At 41.6% G+C, this 19,680-nt stretch overlaps 1 protein-coding gene across 13 annotated transcripts in view; it reads left to right on the plus strand.

The window, feature by feature from the left end:
* The window catches only part of MAGI1 (membrane associated guanylate kinase, WW and PDZ domain containing 1), a 604,684-nt gene that overhangs the window by 530,240 nt on the left and 54,764 nt on the right, over positions 1 to 19,680 (plus strand). The gene's annotated exons all lie outside the window — the stretch shown is intronic.

A 19,680-nucleotide genomic window follows, 5' to 3' on the forward strand; every position in this document is an offset into this window, starting at 1 on the left:
TGCTCAGCGGGAAGCTTGCTTCTCCCTCTCCCACTCCCCCTGCTTGTGTTCCCTCTCTTGCTGTCTCTCTGTGTCAAATAAATAAATAAAAATCTTTAAAAAATATATAAATAAATAAATAAATATAAACTAGTCCCCTAGTTCTTTGTAATCTTTACTGCAGCACCCCATTTTTTCATAGCCTTTATCACATCATTTTTATTATCACCACAAGTCATTGTTTTGTGTACTTATTTGGTTATTTTTCTTTGTTGCTCTTTTTTATTAGAATATAAGATCCATAAAGCCGGGTTCATGTCAAAGGCTCATGTCTTCATGTTGACAGTTGTATCCCCAGCATCTAACACAATACCTGACTCCTGCTAGGCATTCATGAATGAAAAGATACTGAATGAATGAACGAATGGGTATGCGATTATTTATACTTGGTAGGAACAACAGCTCTCCACCGACCATATGAAAAACATATCTCAACATACCCACATTTTAATGAAGTGGTGGAAGGATCTCAGAGAAACCTATTCTGCATCGTGAGACATTAGACTTTCTTCTTTCCTCTGCCTGCATCCCTTACCTCTGCCCCACCAAGAACTCCCAGGACCTCACACTGAGAAATATTTTCCATGCTGTTGAAGCATCTTGCTCCTGGATATGTACTTGTGACTAGTCTTGATTGATCACCTCACACAATGGGCCTGAGATTGGTTGTTTCCCTCAGTCTTTGCCAACACGATTTGTTTCATGCACAACATACTCTGGCCACCTGAGAAGAGATCAGGAACTAGATTTTTATTTCCTCTTGGTTCCACTGCAACAGAGGAACTCCTGTGTGTCACAGCAGCTATGTTCTCATGTTCTTATGAAGTTGTGTGTTCTGTGGTCAAAATGACTGGGGTTGTTGGAAGGAAATCCAACGTTCAGAGCAACTGTCTGTGAACTGAAATGTTCAGCCAACACTTCTTAAACAGTTATAAAAGTCATTGTGCAGGTTTAATTTTTTAACCTGTTGTCTTCAGTGACACCATTTTGAAATCTCTTCTTGTACCTAGATCACTTGACTGCTCAGATCATTGTTTTTTCAACATTGACTAAAATGTAGTAGGAAGTGACTTGAGTTTCAGGATGATGAAGTGTTGGTAATGATGGTGATGGTTGATGGTGGTGATGGTGGTGGTGGTGGTGGTAGTGGTGATGATGGTGATGATGATGATGACAATGATAATACCTGATACTTACAGATAATCTGGCAATTTATTTATTTATGTATTTATTTTTAAAGATTTTATTTATTTATTTACTTGAGAGAGAGAGAAAGAGAGAAAAGCAGCATGAGAGGGAAAAGGGTCAGAGGGAGAAGCACGCTCCCCGCTGAGCCAGGAGCCCGATGTGGGACTCGATCCCAGGACCCTGGATCATGACCTGAGCCAAAGGCAGATGCTTAACCAACTGAGCCAGCCAGGCACCCCTAATCTGGCAATTTACAAAGCACTTTTCATACCAGCATATGCCTCTCATCTCACTTTTACCATGTCCTTGAAAGGTAGGAAGGTGCCAGCCCATGATTTGACTGAGAAGTTCAGCTCAAATCTGTGGTTTCCAGTTCAGTGCTCTGTCTGACTTAACTCTGAATAACACTAGTTTTTGCATAATTGCTGATTTCTGTGGCCAGCAGCTTGAAAACTTAAATGGTTCTTGGTCCATCAGGGCCGTTTCTGATTTAGCCACTGCTCATTTGATGGTCCAAACCATCCTGCTGTCCTACCTGATTTTTATGCTCCTTCATTTCATTTGAGACCAAAAAATAGTCTCCTTACAGATTTCTAACTTACCACAGTTAGTGGAACCATTTTGTAATGAATATGCCCAAACTGCCAAACAACTGATTATAGAAACATACCCCTTGATTTCAAATGGGTTTGTATTCTCTCTTCTTAATTTCTAAGACCTTTTTGTTAATGCCATTACATTTTATAAACTTAAATTAACATGGAAAGATCCAGAATATATTGCCACATTAGTCAACATCTACATAGTTTATTCCAGAACCTGAGTAATTTAAAATCACTATAACATCAGCAGTCTTTAAAATACAGCATATGCCTTGTGTTTGATTTATGTATTAGAAAGTTTGCACATCTGCATTTGGCAGGCTAGCACCAGCTACTGTTAATCTTTCTAGGAAGCATATAAATATATTTGTTTCTGCCATGTATTAGTTATTGGAACTTGGGCTGACATTTTAATCATCACTCCTGTATGGTGGGGATGTAAATGAGGAGGTTTGGTGAAGCAACAAAGACAGCATCTAGGTTGAATGAGAAAGTAAATGGCCACTTCACTGATTCTTTCTAATGAATCTCATTTCTGTCAAAGCTGCTAATAAGCAGATTGATAAACTCATGATTCTTATGAGTCTTGGGAATTCAAATCTTGAGGATGAGGCTTTCTATGCTTTAAAGAACTGGCCTTTTTTACTTTGGGACAGAACTAGCTACATTTATATTTTATTTTAATTCTCAATCTCCTCATTTTTGATATCCGTTCTTGTCAAGATTGGGGACATTTTGATTTCTGGTGTTCTTTATTTTCCCAAGCTGGAAATCAAGCAGAGGTGAGAATATTTGTAAATTTCTGGGATTAAATAGTTTCCTGGATCAGGCATGGGGTTGGTGGGGGTACCCATCCACATGCCCTGGCAGCTGGGACCATTACTGATTTATTTACAAGTCTCTTCTCTGGAAACATGCCCTTGTCTACTGGTCTGTCAGTCACATTGTTAATGGGGCAGTGCCTTCTTCCTGGGCCTGGCTCCGCATCTTCCCATGGCATTTCCTTTCATCTTCTTCCCTCTGCCGTGCTGTCAGGAGAATGCTTTTTATTTATTTTATTTTTACAAGGTATTTGCATTCAGAGAGCCTGTTGCCTGACACCAGTGCGAATCTAGAGATTTTTTTTGAGGTGTTGGAAAATTATGCTAGAAGGTGATTACTATTTTTTTTTTTAATAGTGGGGTTTTTTTTATTTACAGAAGATAATTTGTCCCGTAAAAGTTTTTGTTTCATTTTTGCTTTGCTTTTTTTTTTTTTAAAAGGGATATTATATGTAACATAACTGCATGCCTCTCTGTGTATTTTGTGTATTTGGTTAATTCACACCAATTATTAGGTGGGACACTCTTTAAGATGTAATATTGCGTTGAGTCAGAATACTGTGTTTCAAGATTTGGCAAAACTTTAAAAAAGTGGAGAACATGTTTTGCTTTTGAGAGAAAGTGTGTATTGAAAAGAAGGCTGAACTGGGGGTGTCAGGAGCCCATCACTAGTCCCACCTCTGCTCTTAGTTGCTCTATCCCTCTATCCAGGTTACTGCTCTGCCTGGAGACTCATTTCTTTATCAACAAATTGGATGTTTTGAACTAGATCATCCTTAGAGCGACCTTTTTTGGCTCTACCTTTATGCACAAAATGATGTCATTGATGTGTTAAAAACAAAATTCAACTGAGTACATTTTAAAGATTTTACTGGCTCTTTTTAGTGATTCATGAATCAGGCAGCATCCCACCTAGTAGAGAGAAAGGAGCTCTGAGGAGCTGTACAAAATGGAAGGCTTTTGTATGCAGAAAAGAGTAGGACGTGGTAGTTATACCAGCAAAAAGCAGGTTGGTTGTGGTTAAGGTCACCTTCCTTTAGGGGGAAAGCAGGCGTCTATCAGGCAGGTTACCAGGTAATTCCAGACGGAATGGTTGAAGATTTCATTCCTGGGAGAGGCCCAAATGGTAGCTGAGTATTAAGTCTCAGTTTGGTGACATGGTGCATAGCATAAGTGACTCCATGTTGGGCCTATTGTCTCATTTTTAACAATTTCCCCCTTTTAATCAGACTCTCATCCTGAGAGATGTGACCAAAGTTTTAAGACGTTAGCCCCACTCCCAGTGACTGCTCTGAGGTTCTCACAGTTTTTGCTGATCTTTTGTGATGGCCCTCACAGCTCATGACATCTTTTGCTAAATCTCTGTGTGGTATTCATAGGTCACAACTTCAGGTTCACATTTTTTAAATCAGTCATTCTCTTTGTTCCTTTTCTGACGTTCTGATTTTGGGGGATCATTTCCTTGCTGGTTAGCAGCTGCAAGCATGCATTTAAAGCTCTTGAGAGAATATAATGCACCAGGGAGACTATTAGGATTATTATAAACAGGATAATTAGCAATGTCTGGAATGTACTTCGGAATCATGGTCCCCAAGACCCAAACCAGTCAGAATCAAGTAAGTCAAAGACCCCGTTGAAGGAGAGGAGTCACTTTTCTAAGCCAACTGGCTTGTTTGGCGATAACCCAGAAGTGTTAATCCAGATGCAGCAAGTGGTATTGGCCATAGAACAGACACCTCCTTGCTCAGCTAAATGATAATCAAAGGCTATTCTATTACAAAGAACAACTTTGGCCAGAGAGTCTAGGAATTTTGGTTGGGCAGCTGTAGCTTTAGCAGCAGATTCTGTAAGATCTTCAAGAGTTAAGGAGAGGGTCCTGATCATAGCCTCAGGGCATTTACTTCTAGCCAGGGAGCAGTGGTCTTCCAAAGGAAGCTAATCTTGAATCTCGAGTATCTAAGTGGTAATTCCTGTTTTCTCCCTTTTAACAAACTGTTTTTAACGAATGTATAGAGAAAAGAGCACAAGATTCTAGAGCCCGTTGATGCAAGTTTAAATCCCAGGTCCTACTTTATTTGCTCTGTGACCTTAGGCAAGTCATCTGAAAAAAAAAAATGGCAATAATAATACTTAATTTGCATTTGCATGATGGAGATAAAATAAGATAGCATTTGTGCTAATTGCTGGCATAGAAGTAATCACAATAAATCAGTGGTGTTTTACTGGTATTACCTAATATCAGAAGCAACTGGGTAGGGCTGGCTTTTTATTTAAAAAGAGGGGAGGAGACTACTAGTGCCTCAGTCAGTTAAGCGTCTGACTCTTGATTTCGGCTCAGTTCATGATCTCAGAGTCCTGAGACTAAGCCTCACATCAGGCTCCGTGCTCAGCAAGGAGTCTACTGCCCCTCGCTTTCTCCCTCACCCTCTGCACCTCCCCTGGCTCACGCACACGCACCACACATGCTCCCTCTCTCTCTCTCTCAAATAAATAAAAGAAAATCTTAAAAAAACAAAAAAAGCTCTACCCAGACGTATAGTATAGTAATCACAGTGCATGACCGCCAGGCATCTTGTATTTTTTTAGAAGCTCCGCGGGCGATTCTGATGTACAACCAGAGTTGCAACCACTCTTAGGCTCCTGCCCTCGTGGACCTTTCCCATTTAGATTCCATGACATCTAACTTGGAGGAAAATCGGGTTGTAAAACTAAACAGTTATTTTCATTTCTGAATAATACTCTTCTTTTAAAGTCTACAAGCAGCAAGTTGCTTGGTCTTCCCTAAGGTCCATCTCATTCAGCTTCGTAGTCACACCTCATACCTTTAGAAGCATGACACAGAGACGTTAAAAGCCAAAAATTAGATATGGAGCGGTGGTGGTGATGGTAAGGATCACGTTCCTACTCTCACTGATTGAGTACTTGCATGCGCCAGGCTTATTACCATGGTGTAGACACACACTTAAATAAGATCTCACTGCACCCCATTGTTGTGACTGCCTTGCACAGCCACCAGTTTGCATTGTGATTCTGAGTAGCGTCCTCTGGGAAATGAAGACGGTGATTGCTAGCCCCTACACTAGGAAAACAAATGAAGAAATTATTTTTGCTTTCAGTGTTGCAACACCACGGCTAAATTTGCTTCATATAAAGCAAAGGGGAAATTTCTGGTTTGGTTGGAAAAGTATGTATAAGACTCCTCCTTGTTTAAACCACTTGTAATAAAACAGTAAATACTTCCACCATGTGCCAGGCTTAGTTGGCTCCAAACATCTTATATATCATGATTTAAAAGAGCCCCATGAGGTAAGTAAAATCTTAGCTCCATTTAGGAACAAAGGATGCAGAGGCCCAGAGAGAGGACAGTGACTTACCCAGAATCCCACAGCTGGCTAGTGGCAAAGCCAGGATTTGAACCCAGAAGTTCTGGTCCTAGAGATTGGGCTCTTAACCACTATGCTAAGCAGCATCTTGGCTTATAGATGAGAGACTTCAATACCATAACTATTAAGGAGTATATCTTACATAAAAGTCATGAATAAGTTCTGAAGTCCATGGGCAAATTGATGCCACTTAATTTTTCATCAAAATGTACTGATGATATTTAGTTCATTAAATCATCATTGATCCATATAGGAAAAGCAATATCTAATCTCATCATCTAAGCACATCATTAGCATTAGATCTTTGTGTATGTTTTTTTCCTTGTGAAGTGATGCAAAACTATCATAATTAGAACTGCAGTGAGCTGTGTGCCCGAGTTAAACCCGAGTGATCAGGTGCCCCTCTTCTCTTTGCCCTCTGGTCTTGGGCTGGAGAATGAATTGCAAATTGCACCGCTTAAGTATGTGACTGCCAGAATCTCTCAAATTGAGCTGCAGGGTCTCCAAAAGGAGAATTCAGGTTGGTTGCAGAGTGATACCCTAATCGTGATAGAGTTCTGCGTATTAACATCAGCAAATTCTGCCAGCTCTCCCTCCCCGTATGCCCCAGCTCTCATCTACCTCCCACTTCTTCCCTGGCCTCTGCCATCCATCATATAGCTCCTGGCCTTGCATTGGCCTTGCAACCCATCCGAGAGCTTCCCCCACGGTCCATTCTCCGACTAGAGTGATTGCAAGTCAATTGAATCACGTCGGTCCTCATGTCAAAATGACTTCTCATCATCCAGGGTCAACTCCAAAGTCCTGTGCCAGGGCCCTAGCACTTGCCCTTATCTCTCTCTGATTGTTTCTTCTTCAAGGGAGCCACGGGACTCTCCGACTCACAACCTTCAGGCTTCGGCTCACAGGTTCTTTCCTCCAAGAAGCTTGCTCTGACCTCCCCATAGAAAATAACATGGAACCCCAGCATCACTTTCTGCTCTGTGCTTCTCCCTGATGGCACCCACACTTACTTGTGACCTCCCTGAGAGCAGGGACTTGGTCTCAGTCATTACTTCATCCCTGCCACCTGAGATCATGCCTGGCACATTGTGGGTATTCAGAAGGTCATATATGTTAAATGAAAAATATAAATTAACATCAGACCCTTTGTTTTTGTAAGTGCTGGTCCTCAAGAGAACTCTCTGAGGTGAGCACTGTGGTTTTTAAATTTTATAAGAATTAAGTTTTTATTTTATTTTTTTAAAGATTTTATTTATTTATTTGAGAGAGAGAGAATGAGATAGAGCATGAGAGGGGGGAGGGTCAGAGGGAGAAGCAGACTCCCCGCCGAGCAGGGAGCCCGATGCAGGACTCGATCCCGAGACTCCAGGATCACGACCCGAGCTGAAGGCAGTCACTTAACCAACTGAGCCACCCAGGCGCCCAAGAATTAAGTTTTTATTTTAATTCCAGTTAACATACAGCGTTACCTTAGTTTCAGGTGTACAATATAGTGATTCAGCACTTCCATATATCACCTGGTGCTCATCACAAGTGCCCTCCTTAATCCCCATCACCTGTTTAACCCATCTCCCCACCCACCTCCCTTCTGGTAACTATCACTTTGTTCTCTATAGTTAAGAGTCTGTTTTTAGTGTCTTTCTCTCTTTTTCCCTTTGCTCATCTTAAATTCCACCTGTGAGTGAAGTCATACAGTATTTGTCTTTCTCTTATTTCACTTAGCATTATTTGCACTGGCTCCATCCACATCATTGCAAATGGCAAGATTTCATTCTTTTTTATGGCTGAGTAATATTCCATTGTATATAGATACCATCTTCTTTATCCATTCATCAGTTGATGCGTGCTTGGGCTGCTTCCCTATCTTGGCTATTGTAGATAATGCTGCTATAAACATAGGGGTGCATGTGTCCCTCTGAATTAGTGTTTTTGTGTTCTTTGGGTAAATACCCAGTAGTGTGATTGCTGGATCATAGGGTAGATCTATTTTTAACTTTTTGAGGAACCTCCATACTGCTTTCCACTGCGGCTTCATCAGTTAGCATTCCCACCAACAGTGTAAGAGGGTTCCTTTTTTCTCCACATCTTCGCCAGCACTTGTTGTTTCTTGTGTTGTTGATTTTAGCCATTCTGACGGGTGCGAGGTGATATCTCATTGTAGTTTTGATTTGCATTTCCCTGATAATGAGTGATGTTGAGCATCTTTTCATGTGTCTGTTAGCCATTTGTATGTCTTCTTTGGTGAAATGTCTGTTGATGTTTTCTGCCCATTTTTAATTGGATTTTTTTTTGGGTGTTGAGTTTTATAAGTTCTTTATATATTTTGGATACTAACCCTTTATTGGATATGTCGTTTGCAAATATCTTCTCCCATTTTGTAGCTTGCCTTTTAGTTTTGTGGATTGTTTCCTTTGCTGTGCAGAAGCTTTTTATTTTGATGTAGTCCCAATAGTTTACTTTTGCTTTTGTTTCCCTTGCCTCAGGAGACATACTAGAAAAAACTTTTGAGAGCCGATGTCAAAGAGGTTACTGCCTGTGCTCTCTTCTAGGATTTTTATGGTTCTCACATTTAGGTCTTTCATCCATTTTGAATTTATTTTTGTGTGTGCTGTAAGAAAGTGGTCCAGTTCCATTCTTTTGCATATTGCTGTCCAGTTTTCCCAATACCATTTGTTGAAGAGACTGTCTTTTTCCCATTGGATATTCTTTCCTGCTTTGTCGAAGATCAGCTGACCATATAGTTGTGGGTCCATTTCTAGGTTTTCTCTTATGTTCCATTGATCTATGTGTCTATTTTTGTGCCAGGACCATACTGTCTTGATCATTACAGCTTTGTAATATAGCTTAAAGTCCAGAATTGTGATGCCTCCAGCTTTCCTTTTCTTTTTCAAGATTGCTTGGACTATTCAGGGTCTTCTGTGGTTCCATATAAGTTTTAGAATTATTTGTTATAGTTCTGTGAAAAATACTCCTGGTATTTTGATAGGGATTATAATAAATGTGTAGATTGCTTTAGGAAGTATAGACATTTTAATAATATTTGTCCTTCCAATCCACGAGTAAGGAATATCTTTCCATTTCTTTAAGTTGTCGTCAGTGTCTTTCATCAGTGTTTTACAGTTTTATAGTTTTCAGAATACAGGTCTTTCACCTCTTTGGTTAGGTTTATTCCTAGGTCTCTAATTGTTTTTGGTGCAATTATAAATGGGATTGTTTTCTTAATTTCTTTCTGCCACTTCATTATTAGTGTAGAGAAATGAAACAGATTTCTGCTGATTAATTTTGTATCCTATAACTTTACTGAATTACTTTATCGGTTTTCACCATTTTTTGGTGGAGTCTTGGATTTTCTGTATATAGTATGATGTCAGCTGCAAATAATGAAAGTTTTACTTCTTCCTTACCAATTTGGGTGCCTTTTATTTTTTGTTGTTGTCTTGAATGCTGTATTATTATAGCTAAGGAAACAGGCAGTGGGCGTCTGACCACCTCAAAAACACATAGCAAAAAGATGACAGAGTCTGAATCCCAATCCAGGTCTGTTTGCCTACAAAGCTCTCTGTCACAGGCTGCTCTAAATGACAAGGAAATGCATTGACTGGCATGTCCATAGGCCAAGATACTGGAAAATCATTTCAGTGAGTCCTATTGGTCCAGTTAAACCTATTCTCCAGCATCCCGTTCAGTAGTTACTAGCCACATGTGGCTATTTAATTAAAATTAAATACAATACAAATTCCAATTCAGTTCTTCAGTCCAACTGGCCACATTTCAAGAGCTCAGTAGCTACATGTGCTTTATGGAACATTTTTATCCTCATAGAAAATGCTATTGGTCAGCTCTGCTCTAGGGGCTTTGATTATTTTACCCTCAAAAGGGGATGGTCAGTATGCTTTATTTTATTCTTTCTCTTATTGTTATACCTTTGAATGGAAGAAAAATATAGAATTGAAGGCAAGTTCATGGGGAATAGATATCTTTAAAAAAAAGATTTTATTTATTTTAGAGAAGGGGAGAGAGTGTATGTGTGTGTGTGTGTGTGTGTGTGTGTGTGTGTGTGTGAGCAGGGGGAGGGGCAAAGGGAGAGGGACAGAGAGTCCCAAGCAGACTCTGTGCTGAGCACGGGGCCTGACACAGGGCTCGATCTCATGACCCTGAGATCATGACCTGAGCCAAAATCAAAAGCCAAACAGACTCAACCAACTGAGCCACCCAGTCACCCCGGAAATGGATATCTTTTATATAGATAATAATAATAGGTCCTATTTATTAAATCCTTCCATGTATAGGCACCAGTCTAAGCTCTTTGCATGTATTAATTGGGTAGTAGGGGGTAGGCAGGAATTGAGACTCAGAGAACTTAAAAGACTTACAAGTATTAGCACCTGGGGCTGTCTGCTCTGTTCGAGTGAGACAGCCTCATCAAGTTTTAAGGGGAATTATAGGGCCTCCACCTAGCTAAGAAGTATCTCATCTTTGAATACGGGACTGACATTGTCTAAGGAGCTTAATTTCAATTGTTTCAAAATGTAAAGTATCCATAATCCAAAAAGGGGAAGAAACTTTAAAACATGGGAAAATTCACCCTAAATTCTTATATATATATATATTTATATTTATATTTATTTATACTTATATTTATATAAATGTATAATCTGCCACATAGCTATCAGCAACTTACAATTTGGCAAAACTGTTTAAAAGGGAAGATGTTGACGTCCCTCCCCTTGGTGTATTTGATTCGGTATCTCAAAGTCTCAAAGTAATTGACCTCCCTGCTTACCTATGACGCTTAGTTTCCTTCACAGTTTTAGAATTCAAGTCCTCTTGTCAGATCCAGCACCCCACCTCCTATCTTCCTAGCTGTTGAAAATTGTTCATGTTAAAATTAGCAAACTTCCTAGCCCTTCCACAGTGCTAAACCGGAGGGTATTTGCATTTGCTAGTAAGGAGCCTTCTGGTCTTTATTACTAATACAGTTTTAAGTAGCTAATTTGGTTTATTGTTATAGTTTAAAGTTATCAAGGATTTTATTTGAGAATTCTTTATAGAATATTAGGTCACATTTATATTCGAGGTGATATAGCAAGAGATGAGACAAATATAAAAGTATCTCTATTTTAGTTCGGTCTTTTATTATACAAAGCCTAAAAATTACCTCCCACTTTCAGCATCTTAAGGAACTCTGGGTTTTGGTCTTAAAAATTTTTAACAGAATTTTGGTCTTATAATTTTTAAACCTAAGCGGGTTTCACTTACTTTCTGTCACATTTATACAGTTTTAGACTTAATTGGATGGTTTCAGTTTTATTCCTATTATAATCACAATGCACAGTGGTAAACACACCTAAACTCCTGCCTTTTTTTTTTGGTAAAGGAATGTCTCAACCTCCTTGAAGGTAAACTAACGCACTGAGGTGTTTGCTTTTGTGCATTATTTATCACAACTGTGTGTGTGATTTGTAATTCTCATTAAGGAGTGGTGACATCCCCTCCCCTTTCTGAAAGAGTATAGGAAATTCAGGTTAGAATTCTTGGCATGTTAGCAGACTGTAGAATTATCATCCTGTTCTTCTCCTGATGGGGATGAATTTGAATGTGAAACAGTTGCTTTGTTTTCTCTTCTGAGGGGAACATGGTCTAGACACTAGGAATAGAGCAGAACAAACAAGCTCCTGATTTCATGAAGCTTTTATTCTAGAGGAAGGAGGGATAGGACAGAAATAAATAGATGAACAGGAAACTACCGGCCACAGATAATAAAGAAACCAAAACCAGGTAAAGTGAGCAGGAGTGGTAGGGTCCGAGTGAGAGGGCTCCTTTTATTCTTGTTTGTTTTTTTTTTTTTAAGATTTTATTTACTTATTTGACAGAGACACAGCGAGAGAGGGAAAACAAGCAGGGGGAGTGGGAGAGGGAGAAGCAGGCTTCCCGCTGAGCAGGGAGCCCGATGCAGGGCTCAATCCCAGGATCCTGGGATCATGACCTGAGCCGAAGGCAGACGCTTAATGACTGAGCCACCCAGGAGCTCCTTTTGATTGGGCGAGAAAATTGGAGTGACCCGCCCCCCCCCCCCCCCCGCCCGCCGTGAAGGAGGCCACAAAGGGAGCAACTATTCCAGAAAGAGGGGACAGTTAGTGCAGAGGCCCTAAGGAAGAAATGGAACAGAGGCCAGGGAGACTGATGGAAGGGGAGCGAGGGGCGTGGGGATGGCCCTCAGAGATTGCAGCCTGGGACCAGGAGCTCCAATTTCATTTTCAGTGTGAGGGCCTGTGTCAGTGAAGCAGGGAAGGGATAAGCTGTCACTGACAGTCTTTGACCATCCCTCTGCATATATGTATAGAGTGTATTCTAGAAGAACAGGTGTGGAGGAGGGAGGCCTCTCAGGGCCACTGCAGTGGTTTGAGAAGGGCCTTGGCAGCTTGGACCAGAGTGACACCAGTGGTGACAGAGGGAGTGAGGGATTGAGGATGGCTTTAGGAGAGTCAACAGGACTTGAGAGCGGGCTGCCGAATAGAGGTCCACAGACTTCTCCTGTAAAGCGCCAGATGGTAAATACCGTAGCTTCATGGGCTCTACGGTCTGTCCCCACCACTCTACTCTGTCCTTGTAGCAGATGACACATAAGCAAATAGATCGCTTGTGTCCCAAGAAAACTAATGTTTGGTCCACAGGCTGTATTTTGCCGACCTCTCCTGAAGAAGGAAGGGAAAGGGGAGGAGCCAAAAATGACCGCTGGGTTTTAGCCTGGACACTTGGATGGACACATGGGCAGTTTGCTAGGATTTGGCTACTGAAGGAAGAGTGGGTAGGCCTTGAACTCAGGAATTCAGGGTTCCTTCTCATGCATGTAAATTGTGGGATACCCATGTGACATCCAAGTGAGCAGAAATACGGGCAGTTTTCTGGGGTCTGGGGTTCTGTCATGGCGAGGTTAGGGCAGGAGAGCTCCATGTAGGAGCCATTTGTCCTATCAGTGAGTGTGCTTCAGAGTGTGAGCTATGTTTAGCTGTTTTTCTTCTCTGTTGAATTTCATAGTTCAAATAGTATTTATGACAAGCTGCTTCCCAGTTGAATCATTCCTGGTCTTAATCAAGAATTGAGCACATCCTGGGTGCCTGGGTGGCTCAGATGGTTAAGCATCTGCCTTCGGCTCAGGTCATGATCCCAGACTCCTGGGATCGAGTCCCGCATCGGGCTCCCTGCTCAGCGGGGAGCCTGCTTCTCCCTCTGCCTCTCTCTCTCTCTCTCTCTCTCTCTCTCTGTCTCTTATGAATAAATAAATAAAATCTTTAAAAAAAAAGAATTGAGCACATCCTTTGTGCAAGCTCTAAGATAAGGAGAGAGAAAACAAGGGTACTCGCAATGTAATTAGGGAGACAAGAATAACACATGAATTTTACCAGCAGTAACATGTAGTCTAAATCTGTGGCACAGGTGTGGGTAACAGGTGACTGCGTGGGGGGGGGGGTGACAGTAGAGACTTTTTGCATGACACGAGGCTAACACAGTGTCTCAGTTGGCAGCACTATCGATCTTTTGAGCCAGATAATTCTTTCTTGCTCCGGGGTCTTTCCTGTGCATTGTAGGATTTGCAGCAGCATCTCTGGTCTCTACCCAGTAGATGCCAATAGCATACCCTCCACACCCCACCACACCCTGAATTGTGACAACAAAAAATGTCTCTAGACATTGACAAATGACCCCTTGGGGGCAAATTTGCCCTGTATGAGAACTACTAGACCAGAGCTTGGAAGTATAAAAAGCTTTTGGAGTTGCAAACTGGTAGTCCACGGGCAATATCGGTCTGACCCACTCATGTATTTTTCAGTAGTCTCTTAAAATTTTTAAAAATTTGAATGCATTTACTTGGCACCAACAATTCCAGCTCACCACAGTCCTCCCATATCCTTCTGTCTTCCATCCGGCCTGGCATACTCTGGCCCGCCCCGGCGCATAGCCCACAGGCAGCTGAGTTTGAGACCCAAAAACAGCGTGCATGAAGACACCAGTGTAGATGCACAGACTTGCCATGGATGCATTTTCTAGGAATCACCTTTTGCCTTCATTGTCTCAAAATTCTAGGAACTGACTAGCTTTCCTTTCTTTTTGGTTTAATTTATACTTTTTTTTTTCAACAGAAGAAACAAGGTATCTTCAGACCGTTTTTTCTTAACTTTGGAGTTAATTTTCTTACTATCTTACTTTGGTTCCATGTGAAAATTAATTTATTAGTTACCACCTCCTATGTGAGGTACGTTACTATGGTAGCTTCTCCCTTCTCTGATGATAGTTTTGCGACCTTACTGCATTGAGTTTCTCTCTATTGCAAGAGGCATCTTTGTAGCCTCTGTGTGAAGTGTTTTTCAGTTCTGAACGTTTCCAAAACTGTGATCTGAAGCAGAGTGTTTACTCTGTGTAATATTTTTTTCACCTTCCTTCATTTCCCTCGAATTAAATCACACGTTCTTTACCACCATCTGGAGTAAAGTCGTTGACATGGTTTTGATTGAGCCTGTCTTTGCATTGCCACCTGCAGTTTTAAAAATGTTCCCCCATCTATCCCTAACCTGGTATTTCCCGTTTGTATTCCTGCTCAGATATTAATCACATCCCCTATCTGTGAACATAATCCTGTTGGGTTCAGAAATCTTGGTAGAATCTTAATGTCTTTGAGATAGCACTGAGTCCTTAGGAATCTTGTGTTTCCACTGGCAACTTGGAACATGCCTTTTTTTGTGCCGAGTTATTACCTGGGTTTATTGCACACTCCTGTTCTTATTGTGTTTTGAATATTCTCAACATTTTTTTGTTTCTCGCCATGTGCAGTCAATGCTGTTCATTCTTTCTTTCGTTCAGTGAACTTCAGCACTGTGCTAATCTCTCATTAGAGATGAATGACATGCATGTAAACATTTAAAGTACACTGTGGTCAATCACAGCCTCCCCATTTTCTCATGCGGCAAAGTTGTTCAAAGGATCCTTTTGCACCGAATCATAGAGCAGCCGTGGTGATAACTAGGGAGCCCTACATGATCCAGTTATAAGACTCATGATAGAGGGAGTCCCTTTCTGTCCCTTGTGTTGGCTGTCAACTCACCTAATGCAGCAACCTGAGTTTTTATTAGACTTGTATTTTGGCAGTTGATATGTTCAAGGGCTCTGGCATGCTGTATTCATCTAAAAAGCTGTGTTTTAAAAAGCTTTTGTATAGTTGCATAAACACTAATCAGTTCCTTAAAATCATCTGAAGATAGCTGGAATGAGGTCAGTGCTCCCTTAGATAGAAATGTATGTTGGTTCTAATTTTCAAAATGTTCTCTGTGATTACTTGTGCCATAGATACCATGTACCAAAGTGGGAAATGATTGCATTAAAAAATCACAGAACTGCCCATTGATTAATAGGATTTTTTGTAGTTTGCTCCCCTGCAGAGCAACTTTCACTTAGACTTGGCTATTGAAGAAGGAAGAAACAGTTGTTTTTTAGAGATTCATTTATTTGTTTTAGAGAGAAAGAGAGCGAGCATGCATAATCGGGTGGGGAGGGGCAGAGGGAGAGGGAGAGAGAGAATCTCAAGCAGACTCCCTGCTGAGTGCAGAGCCCGGCTCAGGGCTCCCATCTCACGACCCTGAGATCATGACCGGAGCTGAAACCAAGAATCGGACGCTTAACCGATTGAGCCACCCAGGCGCCCTAGAAATGGTTGTTTTTTAATCTCAGAATTTCTCAAACTACGCACTGTTGAGGTCATGGACTGGGTAATTCTTTTCCTGTGCATCACAGTCTTCTTGGCAGCATCCCTGGTCTGTACCCACTCGCTGCTGGGAGCAGCCTCTCCTCCTCCCTCATGGGAATATCCAACAGTGTCTTCAGACTTGGCCAGTGTCCCCTGAAGAGCAACATCAAGTTCGTTTGGGAAGCACTGCTTTCATCCCTTTGGCACCCATCTTGTTTTTGCTATTGGAAATGCTATGTTCTTTTTTTTTTTTTTTTTTAAGTGCAAATGAAATCAGTTTGTGGATTACTTTTGGTTGAACTTGGATGGAAGAAATTTCATCTGAGAAGTCCCCATTTCTTCTCAGTCATTGCTTCTGCTCAGGAATGGAAGTAGCAGCTTCACCTGTTGTCAGAGTCACGCTCTGTCCTCTTCTCTGCCACTAGCCAACAGTGCATCCCGGGCCAGCCGTGGGTCCTGTCCCTGGGCTTCTGCATTGCCCTCCAGCTCCACCTTCCTCAGCCCTATCGTGAGGACGGAACAAGAGGAGCGCTCATGGTAGCTGCCGTGCTGACCTATCCTGATGGAGGCTGTTCTTGGTCCTGCAGATTAGATAGAATTTAAGAGAAAGGAGGTGGAGTTACTCAGGTGGTCCTGCTTCTCAATACTTCTGGCCTAATTTTCTGCGATAGAGAAGAGATAAGGAAAGGCAAAAAGGAGGAACCTCAAGGGAAAAAGTAGCTGGGGGTGTGTTCCTTCTGATCTGTGATGACAAGGTTTTCAGTAAACTTTACTGAAACCAGGACAGAACAGTACTAGTCACGAAGTTTTTCCAAGGTGCAAAGCACTCTCCTTTAGAGATCATGTCCTTCCTGGCTTTTATTTCTGCTAATATATACTTTTACTTACGGAATGGTAGTTGATCATTATTAGTCCCCCTTTTTAATATTTGTAGTTTGCAAAAGAAGGAATTGGCAGATTGTGGTCATTTGCTCAAACCTGTCTTGTGAAAATTTGGTGGTTCATGAAATCTCAAATCTAGGAATCACTGATGCAGGGCAGGAAGCCCTCAGGAGGTTGGGAAGACAGGAAAGGAAGGAGAAGCCTCTGAAGTAATATGTGAGTGGGGGTCTGGAATCCAAACCATAGGAAAGGGAACGGGAACTTTCCCCTTCTCTGACCATTGCTTCCATGGCCTCTTACGAAGCTACATTTGGGTTCAAGACCCAACTATAGATCCACAACTCTCCTAGGGGTTGCCCTTACATAATACCACCTTTATCAGTCAGATTCTTCCATGAATTCTTTTGTCCTGAGAATGTTAACTTCAGTAGCAAGGGAAAAACTGGGTGAGCCATGCATGGGGCACCCTGAAATATCCATGGCTGATTTCTTGTATGTAAAAAGCAGTCTCAGAAACTTCATGATAGCTTTAAAAAATCCATTTCCAGTGTGTTTTCTTGCATTAAGTTCTCCATCTGAGTTGACTCTAAGCCTGATTAGAGCAACAGGAACCAGCCAAAATCAGACAGGAGAGGAAGCAAAAGATCCTGGTATTAGATCTCCACTGTGAGAAATTTGTTGAGTATCTTCCTCTCTGAAAATACTTCCTGGATGAGGATGTATTTCATTTCCAGTGTGAATTTCTAATACTTACCCTTCCCTGCCATAAATACAAAGTATTCCTTCAAGGTAGTGCCCTGTGATACATCTTGTTCCCAGATAAAATATTTCATTAAATAACCTTGCAATTCTTGAATTTTCCCTGCATCTTAAATGTACTTGACCTATAAAAATTATTTCTAATTGAGATTCATCCTGAGTGGGACAGTGTGTGTGTGTTGGGGTGTGTGTGTGTTGGGGGGGGCGGTAAAACAGATTCCCATTTTCTGCCTTTAAGCAAATGCAATTGGCAAAATGAGTATTGACTCACCAAAACCTGAAATCTAATAGTTGAACAAAGCCTAAATTTCCGCTACTTCCCAAAGCTATATTGGGCAGCAATTCATTAGAAATTGACAAAGTCGAGCAAACAGCTTTTTTTTCTTCGTAATTCACATAATCACTTAGACCAGTTCAGATATTGTTTCAACAAGAAGATTTTAAAGACATCTAATATCGCCATGGGAGATGAATGGGGCTGTTCATCCCATGTCCTTTGCTCTATGGAAAAACCTGACCCTTCAGTAAATGGCTCTTTAGGTCTGACTTCCAGACAGTTTGAATAATGTAGTGCTGCAGGACTCCCAAGTTGGATCGCCTTGCTGTTGTTAACCATGTCCTGTGTTTTCCAAAGCTAATATGGTTTCCTAAATATAAGAGATTGAAGTAAAGTTTGATATGGTGCCGGCTGGCTTCAATAACAATTAAACAGTCTGATAATAAAGTTAATTGAAATGACCAAATTATAGACACCCTTACAGAGCAAGTTTCCCTCCCATTTTGCAGAAAGTGCATGGTGACAGAAAAGTGATCGTCATGCCAATAAGGCTGTTAAAACTGCTCAAGAGATTCATGCATTGAGCTGAAGGAAAGGACCTGAAATATTCTTTTTCATCAGTGTCTGTTTGCTTTTTGTGGGGAAGGGGAAGGCATCTAGAGTCTTTTAACCCAGTGTTGGCATACAAGTTGCTTTTCTAAGGAAAGATGTGAAGGTATCCTTAACTGAAGAATTACTGAGACTCTGAAAGAGTGCCTGAGAACATATCCATTTGCTGGAGCTGAGAGCTACGGAGTTTCTTTGTGAGTCTTCAGTTGATTCTGATAGCGGAGCCATCCGTTGTGATGGGAATTTAGAACACAAGGTGGCACAAGTGGGATCTTGCTCTCTGCACGGAGGGAGGCAGCCGTGAGTTGAGCTGAGCCTGACAGCTCACCAGTCAATCAAGGAGCATCCCAAGGATCGAGAGTCACAGCAGCAATGACTACGATCAAAAAAAAGACCAAGCTGCCCCTCCCCTTTGCCTCATCAGCCCTTCCTGCAGCCCGCAAGATACAAATGCATTTCATAAGCTCTGCACATTCACACATTCATCCAGAAGGTATTTGCTGAACTGGGGGCCAGATACTGTTTTAGGGCTGGAGACTAGCCCTACAGTCAGATAGACCAGGTCCCTGAAATGAAGACAGTAAGTAAGGAAATGATAACAATTAACAAAATAAACAATAGACAAGTAAACAGAATAACCTGAGAGAATCACAGGGTCTGTGAAAACAATGAAACTGGGCTGCATGAGTAAAGTGTGATAAGAAGGCTCACCTCGAGGGGCGCCTGGCTGGCTCAGTCGGTAGAGCTCGCGACTCTTGGTCTCGGAGTCATGAGTTCGAGCCCCATGCTGGGTGTAGAGATTGCTTAAAAATAAACTCTTAAAAGAAAGAAGAAGAAGAAGAAGGCTCACTTTGGATCTGCTGATGGCATGGATTCCTGGATGGCTTCTCAGAAGTAGTGACATTTGAAGAGAGCCCTGAGTGACAAGAAGCCACATGTGGAGGTCTGCAGGCACAGTGTTCCAGGCAGAGGGCACAGCCAGTGAAAATGTCCAGAGAAATGGAAGGAATTAGTCCAGAAGTGGAAAGTGCCTGTCTGGCTGGAGCATGGGCAAGGGTAAGAGTGGTAGAAAATGAAATCACAGGGGCAGGAAGGCTGAGGTCGAGGAAGGCTTTGTGGGACACAGAAAAGAGCTTATACTTCATTGAACCTGTGTTGGGCAGCCACAGAAACATGTATCCTGAAGACCATATAATCTGATTTATGCTGTAGAAAGAGGTTTCTGGCCTCTCTGTGGATAATGGGTTAAAGGGGATGAAGAATAAAGTAGAGACCAATTCCTAGGTTCTTACAGTCATCTAGGCAAGAAAAGCTAGTGGCAGTGGAGATAGACGGACATGGATGGGTTCAGGATACATTTTGGAAACCTATGTGGTAG

This window comes from Halichoerus grypus, chromosome 1, assembly GCF_964656455.1.
Source record: "Halichoerus grypus chromosome 1, mHalGry1.hap1.1, whole genome shotgun sequence".
Classification (NCBI taxonomy): Eukaryota; Metazoa; Chordata; class Mammalia; order Carnivora; family Phocidae; genus Halichoerus; species Halichoerus grypus.